The sequence below is a fragment of the Notechis scutatus genome, chromosome 3 (genome assembly GCF_049901735.1).
Source record: "Notechis scutatus isolate UNSWTSFEM ecotype Mainland chromosome 3, rNotScu1.2, whole genome shotgun sequence".
Lineage (NCBI taxonomy): Eukaryota > Metazoa > Chordata > Lepidosauria > Squamata > Elapidae > Notechis > Notechis scutatus.
This window is the reverse complement of record NC_142011.1, coordinates 17,084,004-17,107,873: the sequence shown is the minus strand read 5'-3', so window position 1 is coordinate 17,107,873 and position 23,870 is coordinate 17,084,004. Positions and strand designations below refer to the sequence as shown.

General features: G+C 40.0%; 1 long non-coding RNA gene across 1 annotated transcript; it reads left to right on the top strand.

The window, feature by feature from the left end:
* The first annotated feature begins 119 nt into the window (after positions 1-119).
* On the top strand, positions 120-23,363 carry LOC148131087 (uncharacterized). Its single transcript, XR_015748430.1, has 3 exons — positions 120-267; positions 16,014-16,133; positions 22,343-23,363. It is a non-coding gene; the product is annotated as an uncharacterized LOC148131087 (long non-coding RNA).
* The last annotated feature ends 507 nt before the right edge of the window (positions 23,364-23,870 follow it).

Below are 23,870 nucleotides of genomic sequence, written 5' to 3'. Positions count from 1 at the left end.
GGTTTGGAGGCATTTCCAAGCGAGAGCCCCCACGCCCACGATTCCCCGCCTCCGGTCCTTCACCCTCCTTCACCCGGGCCGCCCCCTCCCGACTGGCTTGGAGAATAATGAGCGCGGGGCGCACACGCACACTCGTGGCGGGTGCTTGCGTGGAGGGCCTGTGCCCCATCTGGCGAAAGGGAAGAGAGGCACTTGTTTTGTATAGGCGCGCAGCCCGTCCCTGGGCGTTCCCGAGGAGCGAAGCCCACTTGTGTAGTTTGCTCCCAGGTAAGCGCGTGGGCGGGCGACGTGGGCGGCAGGGTTTGAGGGGGGGGGTTCGGGGAGCGCTGAACCAGCGGCCGGTTCCACGCGGGGCTTGAGTCTCCAGAGCAGGGAAGGGGATGTTTTGGATGGCGAGAACTTGGTTATGCTAAGAAGCCACATTGTATCTAAATGTATGGAGATCCTTCTTTCCTTTCTTCCTTTTCTGACTCGCTAACCTGTTTTTTGTTTTGTTTTGTTTTGTTTTTTATAAAGTGCGTTCTTTTAAAAGTTATCCTTCTGTTCTCTCTTTTTTTTTTTTTCATTTGTTCTTCGTTTGTTTCTTTCCTGTCATTTTGGTTCGGTTATACGCTTCAAATAAATTGTATTGCCAGGTGAGAATGAATTCAAATTTTGGTGAAAAATGATTATGTCGACTTACACTTAAAAATGTATTTGGAGCTATTTAAACTCAAATGCTTTTATAATTAGACGTGTGTGGTGATATGAGGTTTTTTTTTTCTTCTTTCACCTTCATATTTTATAATTTTGCTTCATGGGGTGCCAGGTTTAGGAGCTAATTATTAGCCAAATATGATTTAGGTGACAAGTTAATTTTATTGAAAAGGGGTTTAATCTATCACCTAGTAATATATTTCTTAGCAGTTAATTAAAGTTGGGAATTCATTTCATGTCATCAAATGTACGTGTATCCTTCACTTGCAATCGTGACTCTGAGCTTTTAACATTGACTTAAAAAGAAGTCAGCAACCGCCACCCCCCTTCCCCAAATAATTAAAAATAATAAGGCAACCCACAATCATACTCTTACCCTTTTCAGAATAAGCTCATCAATCCCACCCACCACCTACTCCAGGGCCCAGGGAAAGGCTGGCAAAAGGCCAGAAGGATTGGGACCAGCTGCATTTCAGGACATCTGCTCCTTCATAGCAGGGGTCTCCAACCTTGGCAACTTTAAGACTTGTGGACTTCAACTCCCAGAATTCCTCAGCCAGCTTTGCTGGCTGAGGAATTCTGGGAGTTGAAGTCCACAAGTCTTAAAGTTGCCAAGGTTGGACACCCCTGCTTCATAGGACCAGTCTTGCAACAGAGGAGGAGGCACATTTGGGTCCCATCAGGTGGCTTTGTTTCACAGAGGAGCCCCAAAAAGAGCCAATTTAGTCTGGTGGTTAAGGCAGCAGGCTAGAAAACAGGAGATGATATGAGTTCAAGTCCAGCCTTAGACAGGAAATCCAGCTGGCCAGTCATTCTCTCTCAGTCCAACCCCCTTCACAAGGTGATGGTTGTGGAGAAAATAGGAGGAGGTGAGTGTTGGGTATGTTCACCTCCTTGAGTTATTTGTAAAAATATTTAAAAGCAGGATAGAAATTTTAAAAAAGAAAGAAAGCATCCCCACCCTTGGTGGATCTGGTTGAAAAACCAGAGATCATTGGAGAAAGGCAACTCTACCAGTACTGTAGCTTCTGGGTAGTCTTCAACTGCAGACCTATGTAGACTGTATTGCAGTAGTCCACATGGGAGATGACCAAGGCACGAGTGACTGGAGCAGGACCACCTAATCCAGGAAAGTGCAATATGCACACAAAATGGGTTTCTGCAAAGCCCCTCTTGGCTGCATTTGCCATCTGGTCCTTCAAGGGTCCAAGAGGATCCCCAGATTGTGTACCAATTCATTTGAGAGAGTGGTACCCAATCCAGATCTAACAATGAATGCTTGCCAGAGGGAAAGAATTTCCCTAAACACACAGCCACTTAGTTTCTTCCTCATCCAGAGCCTCCAGATACAGGGAAAGAGCCTTAACATCATCATCTGGTCAGCTGGGGGTTGAGATATGTAACTTTGAATTAGGTACACATTTAGCCCATGTTAATTACCTCCCCAGGGGTTGCATGTTGGGTTAGGGTGAGGGTTATGCTGCATTGAGTAGGAATGGAAGAGAATGAGGCATGCAGCTGAGCAGAAGCTTAAATCTAGGTCTCTTTGCTCTGAACACCAACAGGAACTGACCTTGGATGAAGGAGGAAAAACACTGCAAAACTAGGCCCCACTGTCTCAACACCTAAGCTGGTCCAGAAAGATATCATGACCAAGGATATTGAAGAGCACCAAGATATCAAGGAAAGCTAGAATGGACGCCCAACATCCCAGTCCCACCTGAGATCATCTACATGTGTGATCAGTGCCACCTTAGTATCTCTGAAGATTCTGAGTCATCCAGGACATGGTTGCCCCAAGGTGCTTTTTTCAAGAGAGAAATTGACTTTCTTTGGTTTTCCTTGAAGACATTTTGCTTCTCATCCAAGAAGCTGCTTCAGTTCACAACTGAAGAAAAACAAAGTCCAGTTGCCTCTTGAAAAAGTATTTTGGGACTACCACAGTGGTGGGATTCAAAAAATGTTACTATTGGTTCTGTGGGCGTAGCTTGGTGGGCATGACATGGCTTGGTGGGCGTGGCGGTGGGCATGGCAGGGGAAAGATAATGCAAAATCTCCATTCCCACCCCATTCCAGGGGAAGGTTACTGTAAAATCCCCATTTCCTACCCACCCCACTAACCTGTTTTCCAGCTCCGTTCTCCTGTGCAGGGCAACCAAAGAAGAGCCAGCCAATCAGCTGGGACTCAGGAGGCAGAGAATAGATGGGGGCGGGGCCAGTCAGAAGTGGTATTTGCCGGTTCTCCGAACTACTCAAAATTTCTGCTACCGGTTCTCCAGAACTGATCAGAACCTCTGGACAGCCATCTTAGTACTATATCCTAACCTGATTGAAAGCACATTCTATCTCAACTTTCCCTAAAAAATAGAAGGGAAAGTGCTCTTTTTCAACTTGGATGAAAACTATCCAGCTTTATTGAATCCAATGAGGGTTTCTACAGGAGGGGGACTATAGAAAGTAAGGGACATGACTTTGATGGAAATATCCAAGAACTGTTACTTACACAAAAGAGACTGAAAATGTGTTTAATCTCTGAGAATTTAATAGTTGGAAGCACCTCAGACAGGCACCACCCTTGGTTCTCTGTGGTATAAGAAGTGGGAAGAGCTATAGCATAATGAGACTTGCAAAATTCTATTGTTATACTCCCTCTTAATAAAGGTAGTTCTTCTCTTCCTATGAAGTTGATTTCCTGGGCTGGTCTACCTAGTGGAGCTAACTTTAATCTTGCAGGGCTCTTAAATAAGAGGCTTAAGATCTCACCTTTCTCTGTAGAAATGGCACCCAATTTCAGGGCACCTCACTATCCCACTGAGCATCTTGCTAAGTGCAATTGCAACACAACAAATAAGTAACTAACTTGCAAAATGCCATGATGCAACTACCACAACAGTTGGGAGAGAATTCGCCTCAATCAGCAACAGCAAAACTGCCAGCCACACAGCTACCAGCATTTCTGAGTTCTCATGGGAGTTTATCAGAGGAGATTCAGAGGAGACCAAGACCAACTCCTGATCTTCATGACTCAGTATGAACAGTTTATGGTGGGTTGGCCAGCAGAGTTTCTCCCAGATCACACTGATCACACTAAAGTGATTTTTGTGCTCAGTTTGCTGAAAGAAGTGGTAGCCAAAGGAGCCATATCTGTCATTGAGGGCAATCACCCACACGCTGGACAGTTATCAAAATGTCATGCAAAGATTTAGACATTTCTTTCAAAATATCATGAAACGAGTGACCATCAACCATGAAATCCGCAGTGTGGGGTACAGGTGATTATAACAGTTTTTAAATTATTTCCAAATATGTGGGATAGAATGATTTGGCTCTAACTCAGGGGTCCCCAACCACCGGTCCGCGGACTGGTACCGGTCCGTGGAACAAGTCCTAGCGAGCCGCTGGTTTGCTGGGCGCCGCCATCTTGTTTTGATGAAAAAGTGCTTCCGGTGAGCTTTTCCGGGTAGAAAGCTCACTGGAAGCACTTTTTCATCAAAACAAGATGGCGGCGCCCAGCTGATGTCGGTACCGGGCCGCGCCATAAAAAAGGTTGGGGATACCGGGCCGTGGCATAAAAAAGGTTGGGGATCACTGCTCTAACTGACCAATTTAGAGAAGGGCTTGCCGACAAACTGAGAGATGAACTGGTGAGACAGGGCACCTCAGATACTTTTGAAGAGCTTTTATAATTGATGGCTGACTGGAAGAGTTGATGCAAGGGAGAACTGGCAAGGTTTTGCATTGTCTCTTGTGTCCCCTCTCTCAGTGACCTCTTGGGAATCTTGTGTAATCCATGTAAAGTGGATTAATTGAAAGATTGCTATCCTCAGGAGAGAAATAAAGAAGAAGGGAATCAGGATTATGTTTTTACTGTGATACTTTCAGGTATATGTAGTCAGATCCTGCACAGCTAAAGATCGACAGGTCATATATTTCAGGAGTCACCAACCTTTTGGACCTCAGGGATCGCCAAACTCATAATTTTAAATCCAAAAAAATTCCCCACCCTGGGAAAATCCCAAAAAATTCCCCACCCTGTTTTCCTACCAATCAGTCTTTACTTGGGATCGCAGGATACTGTCTCCAACTCCGTTCTTGGGGAGACTTTTGGCTTCATGCAAGGAAAGCAGCAGAAGTCTTTCTTACTCTCCCCCAAACTCCACCAGAAATGAGTCTTTGTGAGACTTGACGCGCCGGCGCAGCCTTTTGGAACAGGATGCCTTGCAGGGTCCCAAAGACTGGTTTCTGGTGGAGGTTGGGGGAGAGAAAAAAAGACTTTTGCTGCTTTCCCTGCATGCAGCCAAAACCAGAAGAAGAAAGAAGTAGAAAGAAGCAGCCCGGTGGCCAGGCCAGGCAAGTGGGGCAAGTTCCCCACCATCACCCTTTCCCCGCCTCCCCTCACTACCTCATGTTGTTCACAATGCAAGCGACGCAAGCCTTGTGTTCCCGCGGGCCATGTGGGCAGCGCAGCCTTGTGTTCCCGCGCAGCCTGGATTAATTGCTTTGGTGGGTGCTCTGGGGGTGACATTTCTCTGCGGACCACCAACATTTTCTTCACGGGCCACCAGAGGTCCCTGTCCCACTGGTTGGTGACCACTAATTATAGCTAGCAAGTAATAGCAAATGCTCCACTTGCTTCAAGAGCACAGTGTCAGGAAACATCATAGTCCTCTCTTTTTCTCTCAAGAGTTCCCAAGGACAATTGGAACTCTTGGGAAACAGTTAAGGAGAGCTCCGATGGCCAACAGCAGGCAAGCACACTTTATTGTTCCTGTTCTTTGTTTAGATTCAGGTCAGAAGGGACAACTTTTTCTTCTTTTAGACAGAGGAACAACCACTAATTGTATAGATCGGTCCAGTCTAAAAAAGTTGAATTTATGCCCCCCAGACAACAGATGCGTTGTGGTGTACCAACCCATTGCAGTTGATGGTAGAAGATCACAGAAAGCTTTTGCACTGTACGAAACTGCTTCCTTGCAAGGAACCTGTTATCTTGGGAATGAAGTGGCTGCAGTTATATATTCCAGACATGGTCTCTTGGCACAAGTATTTCTCTTTGTCATCCCCAAAATGTCAACACCTATAGCAAGGCCACTGCTCTTCCTCCATTGGCCCAGCACAGAGACTCTTCTATCTTGCTATACCTTGGGTCCCCAATCCCTCGTCTGTGGACTGTCACTGGGCCGTGGCATGTCAGAAACCGGGCCGTGCAAACAAGCGAAGCTCCATTTGTAGAATGTATGCAGCACACAAAAAACAGGTCCCCTCTGACCTGCGGGAAAACCTCTCTCCACGAAACCGGTCTCTGATGCCCCAAAGGTTGGGGAGCCACTGTACTAGACAAATAGATGAGCTTTGCTGTATTTATGGAGGAGGCAATGCATTTGCCTCTTTCATCAAACACATGATTGTACTATTAAATTAAAACTGGAATCCATTATTATGATACCCATTATTATGAGTATTATTACTCTAACTTTGCAGGTACACTGAGAGCTTCTGCACCGGAGACGAATTTCTTGTGTGTCTAAACACTTGGCCAAATAAAGCTATTCTCTTCTGTTCCGTTCTTGCTCGTGCCACGGCATTCTGTACCTTTCATCAGAATAGAGCTGGAAGGGACCTTGGAGGTCTTTTAGTCCAGCCCCCTGCTCAAGCAAGAGACCCTATACATTTCAGACAAGTGACTGTCCAGTCTCTTCTTAGAAATATCTAATGGTGAAGCACCTACAACTTCTGGAGGCGAAGCTGTTCCACTGGTTAATTGTCCTCACTGTTAGGAAGTTTCTCCTTAATTTTGCTTCTCTCCTTCATTAGTTTCCATCCATTGTTTCTTGTCCTGCCTTCTGGTGCTTTGGAAAATACCAGCTGATGCTTGTGGGTACTCTTCAAGGGCAACATTACAATAGTTACAATGCGGAGCATATTGCAATAGTCCAATCTGGAGGTTACTAAGGTATGAATGACTGTAAACAGAGCCTGCCGATCGAGGTGCAACTGGCACACAAGATGAAGAGAGTTGTGATTTAAAAAAAAAAATTACTACCAGTTCTGTGGGCATGGCTTGGTGGGTGTGGCTTGGTGGGGTGGCAGGGGAAGGATACTGCAAAATCCCCATTCCCTCCCCACTCCTGGGGGAAGGTTACTGCAAAATCCCATTCCCTCCCCACCCCATTAACCTGCTTTCCAGCACCATTCTCCTGTGCAGGGCAACAAAAGAAGACCCAGCCAATCAGCTGGGACTCAGGAGGCAGAGAATAGATGGGGGCAGGGCCAGTCAGAGGTGGGATTTGCCGGTTCCCCAAACTACTCAAAATTTCCGCTATTCTCCAGAACTGGTCAGAACCTGCTGAATACCACTTCTGAAGATGATACTATGCAAAGGCACTCCTAGCCACAGTCAGCACCTGCTTCTTGAGCAGTTGTGAGGTTGCACATAGGATCAGTCCTGAGCAGTGCAACCTCATCCAGGATCAAAGATGCTATAGTCCTAAATACCTAAATACCTTCAAACCTGCAGCCACTCAGTCTTTCTAGAGTTCAGATGAAGCCTGTTGTTCCACATCCAGACCAGATACTCTCCAGATACTGAGATAAAATGCTTATGGCACTGCTTAAATCACAGAGATATATAATTGGATATCAGCATACTGATGATATCTCACCCCATGGTGACAGATGAGTTCATCCAGCAGCCTTATGTTAAAAAGGAGAGGAGAAAGCTAAGAATCCCATGGAGCTGAGTGCAGAATTCAATTAATTGTTTTAAAATGACTTATTCTAGACAAATTTATGCTGACTTCAGATCATTAATGCATTTGTTTTGATGGTACTTAGATATACCTAGTATGTTTTACCACAATTCCTATAGAATTTTGGAGAAACTGAATTTAGATAACTAGCCTGCTTCCTCCTTTTTGTTAATTCTTCAGTTAGCTGGTCATCCAGAATACGCACTTATCAGTCTCATGTTTCAATCTTATCTCTGTACTGTATTGTATCATATCACATTGCTCTGGACAGTAAACAAAAAAATAAAACATAATACACATATCAACTAAAACAGTCAAGTTGAGACCAAGCTTTAAAAACAGCTTGCCAATATATCCTCCACATATCTGCTGAGCTTCATTAGTATCCCAGCCAGGTCTTCAGCAACCTATCCAAATGTCTGGGATAATTTTTTTTCCCATCAGGTAGGCAACATTTCAAATTTCATTGTATTTGTAGAATGCAATGGCAATAAAGCTATTCTATTCTATTCTAACATGACAGAGAAGGCACACTTCCAAAGACTCAACAGGCAACCCTGTTCCAGAGCTGGCCATTCTGCTGAATCTGGCAGACAGAAGCAACCACCAGGGTTAGATGGCTCCACAAATAACTTGGTCCCATGCCATGTAGGGCCTTCTTGCACACAAATGGGAGCCACTGCAACTCACAAAGCAGCAATGTTACATGACGGCACTGCAGTGTACCCAAAGTGCACAGGTTATCGCATTCTGGGCCAGCCTGATCAGATTATTTATAGATCCGTCTCTCAATATCCTTATGCTAGTTGTGTTCATGCACAACTATTGTATTTCCTTTATAATCAATTTCTTCTTTTTCCCCTTGACATAATTGGTGTTTGAATTAGCTGTTTGAAGTAATTGGACACATGCAACCTTTTTCCACGAAGTTTAGATGTGATGCTTAGGAAACACTGCTTAGGAAACTATTTAGGAAACAGAATTTCAGTCTTTGATCATTCATTCCTTAAACTGGAATTCCAAGATTTAGAAACAGGACATGGGTAGTAGAAGCCAGGTTGAATTTATCTAATATAATAATCATAAAATTAGATTATTGGAAACGCGAGCAGGTCTATGTATTTCAACCCATGTCTCAGGCACTCATTTCTGACTGGGTTGCCCAATAATCTTCTAGTCAAAATACGCAATTTAAAATTGGTATAAATATTATTTTTTTCATGTTCATGTCAGGTTAGGCATGTAAACTTGGTTTTTATATTAGAAGAACTACTAGGAACAGGACCTAAGCTGATACATAAGATAGAAGAATATGGAAAAGTGGCAGGACTGAAAATAAATAAAGGGAAACTAAGATTTTGGTAAAAAATATAAACAGAACAAAAGAGTTAATGGGGAGATTAGATATTCAGATTACAAAGAAAGTAAAATATCTAGGGATCCAGTTAATGGCCAGATGTGGAACGATTAAGGAACATAATTACTATAAATTAAAACAACAAATTAAGACAGGCTTGGAAAAATGGGGTAATATGCAATTATCATTAATAGGAAGAATTGCAACGATTAAGATAAATTTATTTCCAAAAGTGTTGTATCTGTTTCAAACAATTCCGATAAAACTGGAGAAAAAATACTTCGAAGACATTAATAAAATAGTATTGAAATATATATGTCAAGGGAAGAAAGCAAGAATTAACCTTAAAATGTTACAGGATGCAAGAACCAGAGAAGGGTTTGGGTTACCTAACTGGGACATATATTATCAGGCCATGGTACTAACTTAGATGAAAGAATGAATTATGTTAAGAAACACAAGGTGTTGACACTGGAGGGACATGATTTGCAATTGGGTTGGCCTGCATTTCTATGCTACAGGGGAAGTAAGATACATGGTTATTTTCGAAGACACTTTGTTAGGAATGTTTTATTGTTAGTATGGGGAAAAATAGAGAACAATATTATTTGAAAATTCCAGTCTGGTTATCAACAATAGAAGCACTTGTACACCCAAATATCAGTAAAATGGGAACTATTGTTAGATAGAAAGATAAATTGAATGAAAAGGGTGAGCTCAAAACCAAACAAGAATTGAATGAACAAGGGGTTGATATGCATTGGTATTCATATATGCAAATACAATCAAGATATGAAAAAGATGTTAAAGCTGAAGATATCTATAAGGAGCTGACACAACTGGATAAAATATTAACAGGAACAGAACACAAGTTGATTAAAAAATTGTACCGTACTTACTAGGTGTTAAACTAGAAGAGCAAGTAAAAGAAACTATGATAGCATGGGCGAAAAATTTTGGGTACACTATAGAGTTAGATAAATGGCAGAAGCTATGGGAAAGAAATGATAAATTAACAACATTGACTATACATGTTTTACAAAGGTCACCAGTTCTTTGCACAATGTTGATAAATATTGAATTGTTTAGTAACATATTTCTAGTCATCGGGGCAGCTGAAAAATAATCTTTTTGTCAAAGTAGAATTGTTCCATGGTTTCTGGTACTTCTCAGAGTTTTTCTAAGGACATAGTTTTCCATGAATGTTAACCTCTGTGAGAACCCATTCTTTGGTTCATGATCAAACACTGCATATTTAGTTCTATAATTGCCTTTAAGAAATATCACAACTAGCTGAGTAATAACCAAAACACTCCCTTAATCCTTTTGTAAGCCTAACAATTTAAATAACTAGAAATGATTAGACACCCTATGCAATGGAATAAATAATATTTGAGGCAGAAAATACGCTGAGATTGGATCCAACCTTGAAATGTCTCATTCCAACCTTATAGGTTCTGATTTCTCCAAAGATGTTCTCAGATCAAAAGGGGCTCTTCTGACTTTATGGAAGTGTCCTGACCTCAAATCAACTCATTCTGACTGTAAAATTGTGAGCCTGTAAGTCTTCCAATGAAGTTACAATGACTCTTTAAAAGGCCAGATGAAATGTTTTGAAGCTCAAAGATGCTTTAAGTGTTGGACAATTTCACCTCAAAACATTTGCATACTGATAGTTATCGACTTACAGCTGGTCACTTTGTCATTGTTCAAAGTTACGACAGACCCACAAAAAGATACTTATGACCCAGTTTTGAAGTTCCAATATCGCCCAATCACTTGACCGGATTTTATGATGATTTTGCTGATGATTGCAGCATGGTCTTTATGAGCAATTGCATTTGTTTAATAACCTCTGCAGAAAAATACATCCCTGTTTACAATCTCTTGAATTGCCAGGCTTAATTTATGTATTATTAAATTTATTGGCTGTCCGTCTTACTATAGGGTAACTGGGCAGCAAACAATTACAGTTGTGTCAGGCACAAAGAATCAGGACCATAAGTTAAGTTGCAACTATGGTTCAGTGCTAAATTGGTGCCTAATAAAGTCAACGGAATTCAAGAGGGGTTGGACTTACATCAGGGATGGGATTCTACCAGTTCGCACCTATTCGCTAGAACTGGTTGTTAACATTCTAAGCAGTTCGGAGAACTGGTTGTTAGAAGAAATTACTGGCCTAATCCTGTAAGGAAGGCAGGAAGGAAACATTCTGGTGTTGCTTAGAGAAACTGCCTCTCCGTTAACCCTTATTACAATCTTGGCAGGAGTAGACTTCCTGTCTCAGGAACATCTCTGGAATTATTTCCCCTCGTTTGTTGGTACTTTGCTTGTGTGGAGTGACCATTCAAAGTTATAAAGGCACTGAAAAAAGTGACTTATGACCATTTTTCACACTTATGACTGTTGCAGCATCCCCACAGTCATGAGAAGCCAGGCGAGGAGATGTGTGCCTCAATGTGATTGAGTTGGCCACGCCCAGCCAATAACATGACCGTCCAGCCAATAACATGACCACCAAGCCACGTCCACACGGTCACATGACCACCAAGCCATGCCCACCAACTAAGCCACGCCCACAGAACCGGTTGTTAAAAAATTTGAATCCCACCCCGATTTACATCATTAGTAGGAATGAAAGGACAAGGCTGATAAGTCAATTATCTCTGCCCCCACACACTCTTCCTGCTCTTCTACAGTAAGACAAAGACTACCTGTACCTCTGTCTGACTCCTTGAAGATCATTTCCTGAGACTTCAGAAAGCTATCAATTGAAGCAGACAGTTTTGGAGTATTTACTATTTCTTATATTCTTTCTTCTGCCAACAAATATAAAGATACTGAAAATAAACACCTGCCTATATGAGTCAACTAATGTTAAATATATTATGCCACACATGTCCTGAAGCATTTACTATTGATTATTAACTTGCGACACTGCAACCAATGTGTTCATAGCCCAGTTCCCAGCTTGCTGACTAATGTGCCTGATAAAAGTTCAGCAGTAGTTTATCTTTCCTCATCCGAGAGAAAAGCCAAAAGTGCTTTATATTCTGATTTTTGTGGTCACCTTTGAGAGCAGGAAGGTGTCTGTGAGGTGAGGGGGGGGCATGGAGTAAAGTACGTCAAATAGTAGCCACCACTGTATGATCAAAGTATTGCCCTTTGTTTACATGAATTACATGAAGCAGGTGACAAAGGGGTGGAGCTTGAATATCATAATCATAGCTATTCATTTTTTTGACAGACACCCTCTGTGGACTGTAGGAGGTTACCCACTATAGATCTAATACACTATTTGGGAACATTACCATCGTGATAATGCAACCCATGTAGTGACATACTGACATTTCTAAAGAGAGACAATAAAAAATTGATTGATTGATCACCTTGCTGACCCATACAGCTTAGCCATTTGACTCATCATCCCGCTGGCGGAGAATCACAGGGTTGAAAGACCCTGGAGGTCTTTTAATGTGAACCTAGCCAAATGCAGGAATCTTCATATTATCCCAGACAAATGAGTATCCAATCTTTTCTTGAAAATGTCTGCATACAACTTCAGAGGAGAGCCTGATTCCATTATGTACTAGTTCTCCCAGACAGGAAATTCCTTCTTATTTTAAGTTTGGCTGTTCCCCTGTGAAGTTCCCATCCATCGGTTCTTGTTTTACTCTCAGGCTTCTCAGGCAATAAATCCACACCGTCTTCTGTGTAGCATCACTTCATGCATGAAAGACTGCAATTATGTCTCCTTTCTCTTCTTTAAGCTAAACATACCAAGATCTGCTTTTCGTGAGATTTAGCCTCCAAGTCCCTTACCATCTTTTCACTATTCTCTGCACTCTTTCCAGGTTCTCAGTGTCCTTTTTGTATTGTGGCAGGCAAAACAGGACACAGTATTCTAGGTGTGACCCGATCAGTGCAACACAAAGCAGTGTCACTTCTCCTGATGTTCACATGACATCTCTTTTGAATCAAAGTGCATTGGATATTTTGGCAGCTGTGGCACATTGTTGGCTTGTACTTAATTTGTGGCCTACCAGCATGCCCAAATCCTACTCGCAAGGGTACATGCTAAGCCAGGTATGACCACCCCTTTTTTCCTGCCTAAATGCAGAATATTTTTCACATTGAACAATAGTTTACTGTTCAGAGTAATGGCTGAACGAATCATGGATGTGGTTTCCCTATTCAAAAGTCAACCATCGGATATACTCAAAAGTTTTTAACTGGTGTTCTCCTCAGCGGCAGCTAGATTAATTTTATCCAGACAATCTAAAAATATTGAATTCCCAGTTTAGCATGATTTGGAGAATTCTACTTTGTTTTCCTGAGAAGTCAAAACTGGAAGCCATTTTCTTTTTGGATTCTAATTCTCACTTAGGTTCATAGTTTGTATATCACACCCAACAAACTGCAAGGAACTAGTATTCCCATTGCCAGCTGGGGCAAGTAAGAACAATTGAGCTTGTGCACAATAAACTAGAATTATTCAGAATTCTATATTAGCATAGCAAACAGACATCATTAAGTACTATGAAGGGAACAGTAATGCATATACTTTGTCTACTAATGTTCCAACATTAGGCCCCAGTGTGTCAAGTTAACCATGAAAAAGAATCCTGACTACATTTTGGAAAGCCACTGCCAACCAAATGATAACAGGAACATTTGTATTTTGCACCATGCCATATATCTATGGAGATTCTCAATCATCCAGCTCATGGTTGTCCCAAAGGTGCTTTTTCTAAAAGACAACTGGACTTTCTTGGGAGTTTTTTTCTTTGAAAACATTTCACTCCTCATCCAAGAAGCTTCTTCAGGTCTGAACTGAAGAAGCTTCTTTGGTGGGAAGCAAAACGCTTTTAAAGAAAAAGAAACTAAGAAAGTCCAGTTGCCTTTTGGAAAAGTATATCTGGGCTCCAACCAATTTATCTTGTGTGAACCTGCCCTTGCTACTATATAATCTGTGTTTTATGAGAGACCACGTGGTATGTGGACCCAGCCAAAACTCATGGTCCATACCTTAGTGTGATAATATGAATTCACCCAATATAAGGCAACCCTATATGTTCTTATTTCATGCAGAGCCTTCAAGGATAAAAAAGAACAGGGAACAAACAATGACTATGTAATGAAATGTACCAGAAGTGGACCCTTCATAGAGATAGAAGGGCCACTGTGTCTAATCCTCTGTTTAGGGCACACATCCAGATTAAAACATTTTAATACAGATGGTTATTTAGCCTCCACTTACATATAGCCACACTTTTAGGAAACCACTTCTATGAAACATTGATTCCATTGTAAAAATGTTGATTTGCTTTGGAGGATTTTCTAATCCAGTAAATTAGCATTATTATTCTTAATCTTAGACTCTAGAAATCTTCTACTACTGATCTTCTACTGATATCCTTTCATATATTTAAAGAGTGCTATTATATCTGTACTCATCCATCTTTTCTCCAGGCTAAAATGCCTAGGTCTTTCCATTTTATTGAATGATTCCATATACAGTTCCTTGGTCATCTTTGTTGCCCTTTAAGCCTAGGATTGGGTCAACACAAATGGTCAAGTAGACAATGGAGTATCTGGGAATAGAATGGAACACTTACTTCCCAAGATTTGGGAATTATATTTCTACTTATTTTATTGGCTTGTTTGTTACAAATACAGATTTGCCTCTGTTGTGCCTAGTGTCCCTGAAATATTGTACCCAATCCAGGTAAAATTACAGAAAGGGGAAAAGAAGTTCTTAACACTGAATAAGAGTCTTATCCTGGGAGAATAACAAAGAGTTTGTTGGCTCTCCCTTCCTTCTCATCTTACTGTACAAGGTGGGAGAGAAAATGATACTCTGAGGGATATCTCAACTCTGCCTTCTAATGTAACCTCCATGATCTGGTGTCCTCCAGATGTTTTCAGCAGCCACATTCCCTGTGAGCTGGGGCCTTTGGAGAGTTATAGCCAAACACATCTGCAAGTCACCAGGTGGGAAAGAATGCTGCAATAGCTTGCAGACAAAGTTGCTCCCTTTTCTATATCCTGGCTCTTGAGCTTTTTAGTAGCAGCCCAGGCAACCATATACCTTGAGCAGGAAAAGCTGGCAGTAGCAAAAATAAAGCTCTTTAACCCAGAATTCACCATCTACTCTTGCACTTTGCAGAAAACTGGGAGGTTTATTCATTAATACCCAAGTGTCTACAGAGATTCTCAGTCATCCAAGTCATGGTTGTCACAAAGGTGCTTTTTCAAAAGGCAACTGGACTTTCTGGTTTTTCTTTGAAGATGTTTCGCTTCTCATCCAAGAAGCGTCTTCAGTGCTGAATCTTCAGAACTGAAGAAGCTTCCTGGATGAAAAGCAAAATGTCTTCAGGGAAAAAACAAAGTCCAGTTGCCTTTTTAAAAAGCACCTTTGGGATTTATACCCAAGCTTTGGATCCCAGGATGGCTTCCTTGCAATTCACACAATGATCTCCTGTTGAGACCAAAATAGGCCTGGCTTCAGTAGCTTCGTGTCTCCTCGGGCCATGTCTCCGGTCCAGTGAAACTGCTATGAAGTCTGCATTAGGAGCATCCAAAGGAATCTTTTCCAGTCCTGTTTTAGAAACAATAGCAAAATGACAGTGAACCAAATGTGCTAAAATAACCTCTAGGGAACCCTCCTAAATGTGTAGTTTTGCTAGATCTTGCGTGTTCAGCAGGATAGAGGCAGATGTACAGCACCTCCATTTCTAAGAGTTTTGTAGAAAAAGAAATTTCAGCAAGCTTGGCTTACATATCTAGCTGCACCTCTTTAACATTTGCTTAGGGGCAGATTTATTAAAGGGGAAGGAGACCCTCTTTGTTTTTCACTGGCTGTTCTAAAGTTTAGAAAAAGCTTAGGAAAAAGAGTAAGAATTAACCCGATATAGCAATCTACTTGTAAAGGAGCTGTGAAAGCAATAAATGCATTCCCATGTTTAACACGTGCACTTGTAGGTGTGTTTCTTTTTTAAAAAAAACAAACAAAACCAAAGCCTGTTTACGTCTTTCCCAAGTTGTTTTCAAACTTGTAGGAAGGCATTTATGCTGTTAGCAGTAATTGGGAAACATTCCTCACTCATAAGCTTCCAGATAATGAAAGCAGTAGGGAATATTACACATCCATGAACTCATTCTAGAACAACGGGAAAACCAGTTTCTCTTCTTTGCCACCTTCCTTTTAGTCCTCTCCAAGTGTCTTCCAAGATGAAGCAACCTATGAGCTGGCAGCTGTTATTTCTGATCTTTCCTGGAGATTACGAACACAAGCCTCCCTGCAGAATTCACTCAGGCCATATGACCAGGTCAGCAATACTTCCTTTTTTTTCCCCAGGGACCTTTTTTTGGCTTCATCCTACATCAATACATGATGCTGGCTTCTTTCTCAGATTTGTTATGCAGCTACCAAAGTGCCCTGGACAAGTGAAGACTGGCTCCTGACGAAAGGAAGCTTCATAATAGCCAAAAAAACAAAGTGCCATTTTTCAGGCAACACTTGTCATGTTTACCATTTCTGCTATAATCTCGCAGAGAATCTGCAGAGCATTAACTCCCAAGACAGCCAATACATTCCAGTAGTTAGACTACTGGAAATATGGCCATCACATTTTCAAAGAGTGAATGTTCTCTGTTTCTAATGGAGCTATGGGAATTTTCCCCTTCCAACCCCACCCTGTACTAAAAGGCAGTTAAATATCAGCACCAGCAGAAACAGTTTTAAATGGAACTGAAAGCTCAGAAGTTGATGTTTAAAATATAGTAGGATTGCCTGCTTTGGTCAAAAATGAAGAACAGGAAATCAAAACCAAATCAACTGAAATATAACTAATACAGTTAAAGCTAAGGCTATAGATTAGAAACAGAAGGGTAAATGTATGTTGTTGTGCTTTCACAATTGAACATTAGAGACTGAGAAAGTGTTTTTAACGCTCAATTTTAAAACCAGGATATCCACAGAGTATGGTAAGTAAAAATAAAAATGATGGCCGCAACAGCATTAGAGGTAAACAGGCAGAGCTTTTGATGGCATCACTATGGCCACTAGCTTGACTTTTTTGATTGTATCCTGCAGACACCTGTTTAATACACAGTTTTGTGCCTGTCCACAAAATAGTACAATCTAAAGTGCTAGTCCTCAGGGTGCAACTGATTTCACGGTGCCTTTTTCCAGATTACTCCACTCCTGGTTTTGTGTTTCATCTCTCCAATTACTAGCCAGCTTTCAGCTAGCTACCTATCAGATTCTTACCTCCATGGACCATTTTATATTCTCTCTCCGTTAGGCCTTCTTTAATAATTTGGGGTAAAATGGTACCTCTTAAAACTTTTACAGGTTTCCTAAAACTTGTTTTTGCAGGCAAACATGTGCTTTGAAGATTGGGATTTTCCCAGAAAAAAAAAAAGCAGAAGCCATAAAACTTTACAAATAAAAACAATAATGTGAAAAGGTTAGTCTTCCTTCCTTCCTTCCTTTCTCCCTTCTTCCAGGGATCAGCTCTAATATCAAGGTCCTAGCTGGGAAAAAGTGCCTGTCTAAAGGAAATCCATGATGGGTAAAGGGCCTTGCACTACATAGCCCCCTCTCCTCTGACCTGCCTTTTTGTTTCAGAATCCTGATTGCTTGCTATCTTGCTTCTGCAGGATGGAGGCAGCTTTGTGCTCTATCCATTGGACTGGGCTTTGTAAAGTGTGAATGATGTTTCACTTGCATCAACCATGTGTTGGTGTTAGCATAAGAGCTAATTTGGGGTAGTGGTTAGGGTGCTGTCCTAGAAACCAGGAGAGTATGAGTTCTATTCCCACCTTAGACATGAAAGCCAGCTGCATAACTTTGGACCAATCACCAGGAGAATGTGAATTCTAATCCTGCCTTAGGCATGAAAGCCAGTTGGATAACTTTGAGACAGTCATCCTTTCTCAGTCCAGCCCACCTCACAGGCGTGTTGTAGTGAGGGAAATAGGAGGAAGGAATATTAGGTATATTTGCTCCCTTGAGTTACTTATAAAGGAATAAAAGTGGAATAAAAATCTAATAAAGGTTTTTTATTAAAAAATATTTTAAAAATTTATTTATTTATTTATTTAAAAAAAAATTAAAGATGCATTTCAAAATAATAGGAGAAACCACCTGAACAAATGTTCTTAAATATTTCTCCTTTTTGCTCATCAATCTCAAACCTATCTAAAACTGAGTGCTGGCCTTTCCCAGTTTTTGAGGTTAAAGGAGCTCATCTAGTCCTCAGCCCTGACTAATTCCAAATTACCAAATGGATTCATTTTCATTGGAAGACATTTATATAGGAAAGGCCTTAGGAACCTATGGGATCTTTTATCTTCACTGACAACTAAATGCTGGTGGTAGGCTTATAATTACTTTAACAAGCTTATTAAAAAGTCTGCTAATTATCAGAGCAAGTTGTCCCCGTCTAACTTAGAGAATCCTTCAAAGAAGGGATTGAAGGCAAAATTATTGAGTGACCAGTGGAAAAGAGTTACCATTGTCTGTTATTGCACTGGTAACAATAACACAATCTTGAGCATCCTTCAGGTTAATGGCAGCTCCATATGCTTGTGGTCTCTCTTGTCCATCTTTTTCACGTGTATTGTTTCCCCCTCCTTTTTTAAAAAAAACAAATTTTATTCAGTTTTTCACATAAAAACAAAAAGCTCTTTTTAATGGACAACATATTTCCGGGTCATCACTTTAACATACAAATATGATGATAGTAATACATTCATATATGCATACTTAATTCTATTATTACCTTTTCCATTCCAAACTTTCAGAAAGGAGAGAAACAGGCAATTTAATCCTAGTCTCTGAAATTAATTTGAATCCAAACATCCTTTCGTTTCATTTCAATTATTTCAAATATAATCCTTTGATATTTATTTTAAAAACAAAAAAATAACAATATATGTTTGCCTAATAAAAAAAAAGTTACCAATGTCTCTCCTTCCTTTTAATAGTCTGTATTAACTTATTAATTTAAATAGTTCTTTAATCTGTCATATTTTCTTTCCATCACACATTTTTTCTATAAATTCTAGATTAATACAAGTTTTAACACAAAAGAAAAAGAAACAAGCATAGGTTTCCCCCCTTTTACTGCATTGAGCATGACACCTCAGTGGTTAAAATATACCTTTATTCCCTCATCTTAATTCCCAATAAACCTTTATTTTTAAGTAGTTACAATAATAATCATTACATCTTTTCATTTCGATTCCGCAATATATTTCCCCCCCTTAATTTCATTTCTAATTTCAAAAAAAAAATAAAAGGGAAAGATTGACTATTTAATTCCTGGTCACTGATGTTTACCTCATTTTTAAACATCTTCACATTCATTTCAATTATTACAATTTCTTCAATAGATCTTAACTTTTCTTTTAAAGATACAAATAAATTGTATATTCATCTAATAAGATTTATCAGTATCTATCCCTCCATTAATAATCTATATTACCCTATTTTCTAAGTATTTTTAATTGCAAGTATATTCTTGTTACCCCTTGTCACCCTGCAGAATCCCCCTTTTAATTCATCAACCATTATCTCTGAAAAAACTATTTCGTTTCATCATTTTATTATTTCCGTGTTTGTTTATTTCCTGCACCTGTTTCTTACTGCCTCTCCTCCCCCTCTTTTTCTCATATCTTTTCTCATTCTAGCTTATATCCCTCTCTTTCTTGATATCTTCCTTTCCCTTTTTCTGCTGCGCCTTTCTACCTCTCCTGATTTCACAGGTATTGCCCTTTTTGATTATCTTCTTAAATCTCAGCTTTTTAGCCTTCCTTCTTTCCCCTCATCTTTGTAGTGTTCTTTGTGTTAATTGTCTGTTTAAAATGGCTTCTCCTTGAGCCGACTCCTCCTCCTCTGAAGTTCATTCTTCTTGTTCTTCAATCGCCCTTTCCATTTCTTCTAACAGAGCAAAGTGATTCACCTCTTTCCTGTAGTAATTCTCTCATATTTTTAAGTTCCATTCTTAATTCCCGAAGAGATATCATCATTACACACTCTTATATTTTATAATCGTTGAAGTCCACAAAAAACACTTTTACTTTCCTTCTTTCTTCTTCAAGTTTTCTAAAGTTCTCAATTATTCCAACCCAGGGTCTATACCAAAAACATCAATCAATCCCACAGGCAGTCTTTCCTTGCTTCTTTCTTTATTCTGGTTCCGCTTTCACTTTCTAAAATTCTTACTTTGTTTCAATATTTCTTTAACATTATATCAACATAAGTTCATACAGAAACAGGATGATTTCCCTTTTATTTGAGTTTAAGTTATTTGTCAGAAGATGGCACTCTCCGTCATACAAAGTTCTCACCTTTTCCCCCTATTTTATTATTTAGGGTTTTTCGAACCTCAATATTCCAGCACAATCCAGTCTCCAATTTGTAATTTTTATTATTATTATTTTTTGACAATCTTAAGTCCAGCTTTATTTTATGCCTTTTTATTGCCGAAATATTTTAGTCCAATTTAATTAAGTCTTTAGTTCCGGCTTCTTCCTTTCCCAGTTCGAAGCCCTGCTTAGCTGTCAAAATTATTTTCTTATTTTTTTCCTGTCCCTTTGTATTTTCGCCGCTTACTTTTCTTTTCTTAAAAGTTCAATGTTACCTTAATCCCAGGGTACTTTTGTTTAGTTGTTTCGCCCAATTGTCCCGGCTCAGATGTTATTCACCTCTTTCTTCACTCCTACACAAATCTTAGTCCAACTGAGTCCTCCTCTTTGGGGTGGCCATTTTGGACCACCGCTTCAGTCGTCTTCGGGGGGAAAAGGACCAAGCCCAGGAGAGGAGATGCAGCTCCTCAACCTGGCTTGCGGCTTCCCCTTACTCCACTGCCCCTCCAAGGCAACTTCAGCCCCTAAACACAATGATTGGGGATCTCCAATGAAAGAGCATGGACCATAGCCACGGACAGTTGTGATCTACGGTCCGTCAGCGAGGAGGGCTCAACCCGGAAGTCCTTTCCCCCACCCCTTTTTTTTTACCAAGTAAGGGAAGATTGGAAATTCACCCAAAGACCTGAATGCCCTATTGTCTTCACTTCTAAATTTGCCTATGCTATACAAAGTAGACTGCTTGCACAATAAACATTTCATCGAAAAGTACATCCTAGGTTAAAAGGGGTAATTTTTAAAAAAATAAAAAATAAAGAGTAGGAATTGCTTTCTTTAAAGAAAAAAACATGCATTTTTCTTCTATGTTAAATAAAAGGACCACAAAAGATGCAACATTTGTATCAGTCAGGTTCGTGTTAAGTATAGGGATCTAATTGAGGATCTAACATTTCCACATCTCTAACCAATGTTTGGGTTTCTAGACAAGTTTACCTGTCCTCCCGTGACCTTTGTATTGTTGTGTAGAAAGTCTGATCACTGAAATGTGTTTCTTAAACTCATGAAGGCCATGTAAAGAATGAGGCTGCCAGATTGGGACTGGAAATATCTGAAGGGCCACTAGGTGGCAGAAATTCATTTTTAGCTGCCATCTTGTTTTGGTCTGGATTTTGGCAACTTGAATCTAATAGCATTAGGGTATAATTAAGTTGGTTCCCGACTTGCACCTGCTGGATCTTCCCTATCATTTCATTCATAAATAAATAAGACACTTATTTTCCTGCCAACAAGCTTTCCCTTTTATCTTAGAAGACTTGAACTACTTGTACAGACCTATTTTTTTTTAATTCTTCCACACATTAAAAGCAAAACAGCCCAGATTGTAGGAATCCAGCTTACAAGGTGGGGGCGTTTAGACTTTGCATATCCATGTAGTGATAGAAAACTGAGGTCCTAGCACTGATTTTGGGACTTCTGGGCCAGTAGACTCTGACTAGTTTTCCATTTGCTCCTGAGAAGATACTCCAGGTATCTTTAGTTGAAGGTAAGTCATGAAAATTTCTTCATTGCTGTCCCAATAATCTACTTCTAAGATCTAGCTGGCCTTCACTTAGTCATCTTCCATAAAGCTATTAAAATATGGCTGTTCTGACCAGGTTTGGGAGAGTAGTATCTTTGCTTGCCCACATCATTTGGGTAGGATGCTATCTTACTTTTCCATTGTTTTAAGTGAGACTTATGTTGTGCTTTTATGGGCTTGCTGTTTTATTACTTGATTGTGGATGTGTAATGGTGAATATGCAGGAAATAGAAAATGAATGAATACATCCTGAGAAGGTTTGTTCAAAATACTGTGCAACACTGGCTGTATTTTCAACATTTTAATTTTGTTTAATCTAAATTGTATATTATATATAAGACTTCTTGGATATTTATTATCTGAAATGTGGGGCGGGGGAGGAGGGTAACTGTGGAACTATGAAAGTTGAAACATTCACCTATGGTATAAAATGCAGTAGTTCAGCCATTTTGCTGCATGTGGGGATAATCCATTGGAGTTGCATTAAAAAGATTATTCCCTTTCAGTAGCAAAGGAAAAAGTATACAAGGTACAACTGAGAAATGAAATTGTTATTTCATCTTTTATTCTTTATCTATGAAGGTGGAGCAACACATTTGCCTGGAAGTGAAGATGCTCAACTCCCACTCGGAAGGTTGAAAATTCAATCCTAGGCAGCGAAAGATGTTTCTCTATCAGGATGCAAAGAAAAGTATCTGCTGTGAACTGCACAGAGGCATCAGAAAGGGCATCCGGCCAGTAAATGTTCAGCCCCACTCAGTTGCTCTAAGTCCACCCTGATAAAAGGAATTACAGGGTCATAAAAAATAATCTTTATCTCTGAAGGTACTATTTTAAAATGCTCTTCTATTTAGAATGTTTTATATTTAAAGAACAGAAGACAACGTATAGACATGATGGAAACAAGAACAGTCTGCAAAGACGGAACATAGGTCAAGATAGGCACTATGAATGGTGTTAAGAAAAGGTGTGTATATTACTATTTCTTTTATATTACAACTTGAATTTCTTGTTTATTTGTTTCTTTTTCTTTTTTCTTTTGTAGACAAAAATACTGCTTGCCCTAAAAGGAATTGGTATGGTGTGTATGGTACATATAAGTTCTATAGCAGATGTTTAGAGAAGGCACTAGTCCATAATGTCTTCATTTTCCACCTATAGCAGGTGTGTCAAACTTGCGGCCAGCAGGCAGGATGCATCACGTGCTGGCCACACCCACCCCCAGTTTAGTGAAGGGAAAAAGTCATGATACATCACATGACATGATTCCGCAAGTTTGACACCTCTGACCTACAAGAAAGTGGTTGGTTACAGAAAGGAACAACCTGAAACTTTTTTTTAAAGTTATGGAGTTAAGAAATTTATCAGGAGAAAATATTCAGCATAATGTCTACACTGCTGTCTGACTTGTTACTGTAATTCATATAAAATGCGGAGAGCATTTATTTCTGTGCAGTGTGAGGTAGGAGAGAGTGATCCATCAATCTATATAATTCTACTTGCAAAAGTAGAGTAGTTCACTTATTTTCACATATTTTCAATAAAATACCAGCAAACAGAACTGTACTTACTATATGGAAATCTTCTTTGATAAAGTATCCAGCTTTTCAGTAATGAGTGGTAACTTTTCCTTAGAGTGTTTTTTTTAACACTGTAGGTAAATTTATATCGTTAGACAATTAATACGATTTTTCTGCATTTTAAAACATCCAGTGACAAGACAATGGGAACAAACCGCCTTTTGTTCAGACCAAACTATTCCTAATGATCTTCTGTACCAGCAGTGCCATTAATTCACAAGGCCTAGCACTAAGTCCCTTTCAGAAGGCCAAACAGAGCAGAACATGAAGTAGAAACTCTCAGTGTTTACTAGCTCTTTACACCATGTTGGTGGTCTCATAAACTGGGTGCGGAGAAATAGGTTCCAAAAACTAAGAGGAAAAGGGGGAATATATAAATCATCCTATAAATAAAATTTTGCCCTGGGGCCTTCATTTCACTTCTAAATAAAAGACTGCAAGTAAAGGCGTGTACAGTGGTGTATTAACCATTAAGCAGACTAAGCACATGCTTAGGGCACCAGGGCCAAAGGGGGCACCACAAAAAACTT